Here is a 7,576-nt window from a genome sequence, read left to right as displayed (position 1 = left end):
TTTCTTCACAGAATTCCAACAGATTTGTCAGACAAGATTTTCCCTTGAGTAAATCATGCCGATTACAGTCTATTTTATTATGTGCCCCTAAGTACCCTGAAACCACATCCTTAACAATTGAATCCAACATTTTACCAACTAATAAGGTCAATCATACAAAGAGGCCTAAAATTTCCTTTTTCTGTCTCTCCCGTTTTGAAGAGTGGAGTGATATTTGAAATTTTCCGGTCTCCCAGAACCATTCCAGGATCCAGTGATTCTTGAAGGATCATTACTAATACCTCCACAATCTCTTCAGGCACCTCCTTCAGAGCTCTGGGGTGTACACCATCTGGTCCAGGTGACTTATCTACCTTCAGACCTTTTATTTTGTGTGTGGTTCGCAGGGTGAATAAGTAGTATGGAAAGCAAATGCAATGTTTGCATTGATTTTGAAAGGACAAGAATATAAATGCAAGGATGTACTGTCATTTCCGATTAACTGGACTCGGAAACTCACACTTGCTCCTCAATCACATTTTATTTACTTGTGTGCAAGGAAAACAGCAAGCCTCTTGTCACCACACCGCTCAGAAGTTTGAGCAAACAAATGCCACTTTTATGCAGAAGTCGAATGAGGATACAGATGTAGACTAATTAGTAACCTTGTGTATGATCAGCTTCCTAATTCTCATAATCAGTCACCAATCACACTGTGGCAACACACACAAAATGTTGGAGGAACTCAGCAGGTCAAGCAGCATCTAAGGAAATGTGTAAACAATGGATTTTTCCGGCCAATAGCCTTTATCAGACTTCATCATGACAAATGGCTCCGGCCCCTGCTGTGCGAAGGGACACTATGTTCATCAAAGACTTCTCTTCAAAGGCCTTTCTTGCCTAGGTTGACTGCACATTATCTGTAAACTCTACTTGCCTAGACATTACCTTAACCCTTGCTGCAACTTCCACAGTACTGCGAAAGCTATATAAGGTCGGACCATATGTCAATATTATGACCATATTGTGAGCAATTTTTGGCCCTGTATCTAAGGAAATATGGCTTGGTCTTGGAGAGGTCTAGAAATGGTTCACAAGAATGATTCCAGGAATGAAAAGCTTCATGTATGAGGAACATTTGATGGTTCTGAGCCTGTACTTGATGTACAGAAGAATGAGGGAAACCTACCGGTACTGACTAATCTGAATAGAGTGGATGTGGAGAAGTTGCTTCCATTAGTAGAAGAGTACAAGATTTGAGGGCACAGCATTTCAAAAAAGGAATTTCCCTTTAAGACTGAGATGAGGAGGAAAGTCATTGGATACTTTCAAGAAATTGATAGGCCTTTGATTGGAAAAGAATTTAATGGTTCTGGGAGAAGGCAGGAGAATAAACTTTAAAAATGTCAACCACAATTGAATGGTGGAGCAGATTAACAGGCCAAATGGTCTAATTTTACTCCAGTACCTTTTGGTCTTAATGCTTGTTCAAACTGAAAACACTGTCCATCCTTCTGTTATGGGATGACCTTTCCATTACAGTCAGCCCTCCTTAATCGCGGGTTCCACATGCGCAGATTTAACCTACCACGGATCGGGAAAACCCTGAAGTTGAGCATTGTTCGGCTCACATCTCGTTCGCTTGCTACTTGTGTTGTGAGCAAGAGGAAGGAGTTTAAATCTAGTAAGGGATGGCTGGCTTGCTATGTAAAGCACTACAGCCTCAAGAACTTAAAGATCACAGGAGAATCGGGATCGGCTGTTTGTTCATTTCCATTGATGTTGCCTGACATGCTGATTTTCTTCAGCATTTTGTATGTGTTGTAGTGAAATTAGTTGTTCAGAGTCATTGCCTGGCACATAATCTCTATCACAAACACGAGGAAATCTGCAGATGCTGGAAATTCAAGCAACACACACAAAATGCTGGTGGAACGCAGCAGGCCAGGCAGCATCTATAGGAAGAAGTATAGTCGACGCTTCGGGACGAGACCCTTCATCAAGACACTTCGTCAGGGCTTCTGTCTCACAAGCCCTTTTCCATCTTAGACTAGGTTTTCATTGGAGGTTTCAATGCAAACTTCAAGCTTGACAAAAACAGGTTGTACACTGAAGGAAGAAGTTCGGCCTGACATAATGATAAGAATGCTGAGGAATGTTAAGGGGGGGGGGGGGTCGTGTGTGTGTGTGTGTGTGTGTGTGTGTGTGTGTGTGTGTGTGTGTGTGTGTGTGTGTGTGTGTGTGTGTGTGTGTGTGTGTGTGTGTGTGTGTGTGTGTGTGTGTGTGTGTGTGTGTGTGTGTGTATATCTCTATATATTTAGGTCCACAGCACAGCCATCTCATTGGATTTTTATTCATTCCTAGAACATCTGGACAGCTAAGGTGCATTCATCAATATGCTCTTTATTTACTACAGCTCAGCATTCAATGCCATCATCCCCTCAAAACTAATCTATAAGCTTCAAGATCTTGGCCTCAATACCTCTTTGTGCAATTGGTTCCTGGAGTTTTTGCTTTTGACTTGGTAAACCTGAGATCATTATCACACAAGTGGTTCCTGCATCACTCTCTGGTATGGAGGTGGGGGGTGGGGGGCTACTGTACTGGACCGAAAGAAGCTGCAGAGGGTTGTAAACCTAGTCAGCTCCATCTTGGGTACTAGCCTACAGAGTACCTAGGACATCTTCAGGGAACGGTGTCTCAAAAAGGCAGCATCCATTGTTAAGTACCTCCAGCACCCAGGGAGGGCATGCCGTTTTCTCACTGTTACCATCAGGTAGGAGGTACAGAAGCTTGAAGGCACACACTCAGTGATTCAGGAACAGCTTCCTCTCCTCTGCTATCCGATTCCTAAATGGACGTTAAATCCTGGGATACTACCTCACATTTTTTAATATGCAGTATTTCTGGTTTCTGCATGTTTTTTAAAATTGATAATTGTAATTGTAAAGTTTCAAATTGATTTATTTGTTTATTTATTATTATTATTTTTTCGTCTATATTATGTGTTGCACTGAACTACTACTGCTAAGTTAACAAATATCACGTCACGTGCCAGTGATAATAAACCTGATTCTGATTCTGAGTCAGTGGTGAAGAAGGCAAATGAGATGTCAGCATTCATTTTAAGAGGACTAGAATATAAAAGCAAGGATGTAATGTTGAGGCTTTATAAAGCACTGATGAGGCCTAATTGGAGAATTGTGAGGAATTTTGTGTATGTTAACAGAGAAAGAATGTGCTGACATTGGAAACAGTTCAAAGATAGTTCACAAAAATGATACCAGGATTGAATGGCTTGTCATATAAAGAGTGTTTGAATGCTCTAGGCCTGTATTCACTGGAATTCATAAGAATGAGGGGTGAGCTAATTGAAACCTATCAAATATTGAAAGGCCTCAAAAGAGTGGATGTGCAGAGGATGTTCCCTGTGACAGGAAATTCAGGGACTAGAAGAAGCCTTAGAATAGAGGGGCACCTTTTAAAATGGAGATAAGGAGGAATTTCTTTAGATGGCTACTGGTAAATCTGTGGAATTCATTGCCACAAGCAGCGGTGGAGGCAAAGTCATTGGGTATAGTTAAGGCAGAGGTTGATAGGTTCTTAATTAGTCAAAGCATGAAGGGATACGAGAAGAAGGCAGGAGATTGGGGCTGAGAGGGAAAACAGATCAGCAATGGTGAAATAACGGAGCAGACTCAAAGGGTCAAATGGCTTAATTCTGTTCCTACATCTTATGGTCTTATAGTATTGTGTACAAATGGCAGTTTTGCAGAAGTAATCTTGCCATGTCAGCCCAGTGTCTGAGTAACCTGGTTTGACTGGCCTGAACCAGAACTGAAGTGAACAGTAGAAGTCACCTAAGGCATGACGTTGTGTTGCCCTTGGACTACATCCAATGGGAAGGTGTTATAGGTTCACAGGTGAATCATAGCCAATAACACTGAAATGAAATATTCATCTGGTAATGAACAAATATAAAAACAGAGGTTTCAAATACAAAGAGCTATAACTTCAAACATTCACCATCGTGCGTAAGAACCCCCATGCCGGAAGCTGGGAGAAGAAAAGACTGATCGTCTGGCCAAAGGAGATCTCCTATTTCAATGTAATTAAATGGAAAAGTGGTCTGAGTGAGCATTAGTGGAATTCATTTTTAAGTTGTTGGCCTAGGGTCAGCATAGTCACAATGTTGTTTGTGCAGAGAGAATAAAATGAAATCTTTGATACCTTAAGAATTTTGTAGGGAATTTCCTAACCTAGTTCAGTTGATGAGTGGTCAACAATAGGATTAGGAGGAAAAGGAAATCAGATTGCTGCCAACATATAGACGTAATGGAGAGAGAAAGGGTGGCGAAACCAAGATCGGTGTTGGGAGGAGGATGCTGGGTCCACACAATCCGCATTGCTCATAAGAATAGTATATTTATTACAGGAAAAGCTCATTGTGGGTTGAACATTATTGTAGTACATAATGCATTATGCATACTTGTTACAATTATATTTCTGAGAACAGGGAGCCAGGGATCATAGGAAGACTGGCCAAACTGGCTTCAGACTAGTTGAAGATCCCAGTCCATAGCACTAGCTGGGTTAGACATTCACCCGAGCTCTCGTATTAGTGATAAAATGGCAAGAATGGACACTGCTAGCTGTATGGTCCATCGTGGAATGCCTTAGCTTCAGATTTTTATCACAGGACTTACTCCCGAAGCCTTTCCCATGTCTGGGCATAGCCACAAAGCACCAGAGGTTTGAGGTGAAAGCTTTCCTTCTCTTTGCGGAGCTGCCAACAACAGCTGATGAACCACATCTGCTCGAAAGGATTAGTTTTAAGGTGCCAGTAATCTGCCATCGCCTCTTATCAGTAGAAGTGGTTCCACTGGGCTTAGAAGCTAAACTACATGCAAAATTCAGGAGCTGGATTTGGTTGTCAGAGGCTATTTGAGGTGCACGCCATTGGGAATACTTGATAGGTAGTGGGAGCTTGTCCCCACTATCATGCCTGGTTATAACAACTTTGAGAAATCAATTCCTTAATAATAAATTGGTTTACTGTTGTCACGTATACCTCAGTAGAGTGAAAGGCATTTGATGCATATGTTCATACAGATCAATTCTTACATAGTGCATTGTGATAGTACAAGGTTAAACAGCAATGCTGAATAAAGTATAACAGCTGGAGACGGATGTTGTCTGGTGTGGGGAGCATGCCTTATGAGAATAGGTTGAGTGAACTTAGCCTCTTCTCCTTGGAGTGGCGGAGGATGAGAGGTGACCTGATAGAGGTGTATAAGATGATGAGAGGCATTGATTGTGTGGATAGTCAGAGGCTTTTTCCCAGGGCTGAAATGGCTAGCACGAGAGGACACAGTTTTAAGGTGTTTGGAAGTAGGTACAGAGGAGATGCCAGGGGTAAGTTTTTTACGCAGAGAGTGGTAAGCGCGTGGAATGGGCTGCTGGTGATGGTGGTGGAAGTGGATACGATAGGGTCTTTTAAAAGACTCCTGGAAGGTACATAGAGCTTAGGAAAATAAAGGGCTATAGGTAACCGTAGGTAATTTCTAAAGTAAGTACATGTTCAACACAGCATTGTGAGCTGAAGGGTTTGTATTATGCTGGAGGTTTTCTATGTTTTCTAAGGTGCAGTGTAGGTAGACAATAAGGTGTTAGATCATAATGAGGTAGATTTTGAGGTCAAGAATCAATTTTACTGAACTATATTTAAGACTTGGTCACCATCAGCAAAGCTAACATTTATTTCCATCCCCAACTGCACTTAAGTAGGTAGTTAAGATTTTTTTCCAAGATTGGCTTTAATTGTAACAAGTGCATCAAAGAATACAGTGAAATGTGACATTTTCATCTAAGGATGTGTCGAGGACAGCCCATAAGTGCTACCATGCATCTGGTGTCAACATAGCATGCCCACAACTGACTAATCTTAACCTGTATATCTTTGGAACATGGGCAGAAACTGGAGCTCCCAGAAGATACCCATGCAATGAATCACAGTCAGCGGCAGGAATTGAATCCCAATCACGGATTCTGTAAAGCGATGTGCGATCTGCTAAATCTACTCTGTTTCCTTCTTGAACTACTGATAAACATGCTCCCATGGCCCTATTGGGTAGTTAGTGCAGGATTTAGACCCAATAATGATATAGAATTGTTAAGCCAGATTGCTGTGTGGTTTGGAAGGGAACCTGTAGGAGCAAATGGTACCTTTGTCTTAATTGGTGGTAGAGGTTGTAGGTGTGACTCTTTAATGAATGATCAAAGAGCTAAGATGCACTTACCACTAGTTTGAGGGAAACAGTTCAAGGAAGATCATTGTATGAAGCTTCAAACTCTAGATGTCCCTGTTGCACAAAAGTGGACTTTGCATGAATCATGTCATTATCAGTTGCAGTTTTGTTGCTGTTGGAAGATGATATGGATCTCTACCAAAATCACCCACTGTAAAACCATGCCTGGAACTTTTTCTCCCAGATGAGGACATTATTGCATTTCACTCCAGGTGGCATTGAAACTGGATCAAATTCAGTTGAGTCAAGTTATGGTCATGTGAACCATGAAACGTGAATATTTTCACCTTTGAGAATCTCATTATCATACACCCTTATTAATAAGTTTCTATTCTCAGTCTAATTATCTGCTGTTAATTTGAAGTTGAGTTATTTTTAAATTTTCCAAAGTAAATTGTTAAATTGGTTCATTATTATCACATGTACTGAGGTAGAGTGAAAGAATTTTGTTTTGCATGGCATCTCAACAGATCATTTTATTACCACAATGCATTGAGTTAGCACTAGTGAAAAATTAGCGGAGTGCAGAATAGAATGCGACAGTTTCAGTAAAGTACAGAGAAAATGCAGCTCAGCAGAGTAGCAGCCAGCATAATGCTTTACCGCGCCAGCAATAAAGGACTTCTACGTTCCCCAGAGATTGTTTGCATTTCCTTCAATTGTTCCAATTTCCTCCCACATTCCAAGTATGGGTTTGGGTAGTAAGATGTGTCATGCTATGTTGATGCTAGAAGCATGGTAATACTTGTGGGTTTTCCTTACTACATCCTCAGATTATGTTGGTTGGTGACACAAATGTTGCATTTCACTGAATGTTTTGATGTACTTGTGACAAATAAAGCTAATCTTTAAATTCTGTTATGCATGTTGGTATAGGACATGCATATAATATAAATTATACCCAAATGATACATAAAATTTATACCAGACTGTGAAAAAAGTAATAGTTGCCCAGGTAAGTTCAAGAACCTGTTGGTTATAGAGTCATAGAGTCATGGAGAGGTACAGCACAGAAGCAGGCTATTTGGCCCATCTAGTCCATGCTGAAAATGTTCAAACTGCCTACTCCCATTGACCTGCCCCGGGACTAGAGCCCCCCCATATCCCTACCATCCATATATCTATCCAAACTTCTCCTAAATGTTGAAAATGATCTTGCATGTGCCACTTGTGCTGGTAGCTCATTCCACACTCTCTCAACCCTTTTAATGAAGAAGCTTTCCCTTATGTTCCACTTCAACTTTTCACATTTCACCCTTAACCCATGACCTCTGCTGGTAGTCCCACCC

Source organism: Hemitrygon akajei, chromosome 12, assembly GCF_048418815.1.
Source record: "Hemitrygon akajei chromosome 12, sHemAka1.3, whole genome shotgun sequence".
Lineage (NCBI taxonomy): Eukaryota > Metazoa > Chordata > Chondrichthyes > Myliobatiformes > Dasyatidae > Hemitrygon > Hemitrygon akajei.
Note: the sequence above shows the minus strand (reverse complement) of the source record.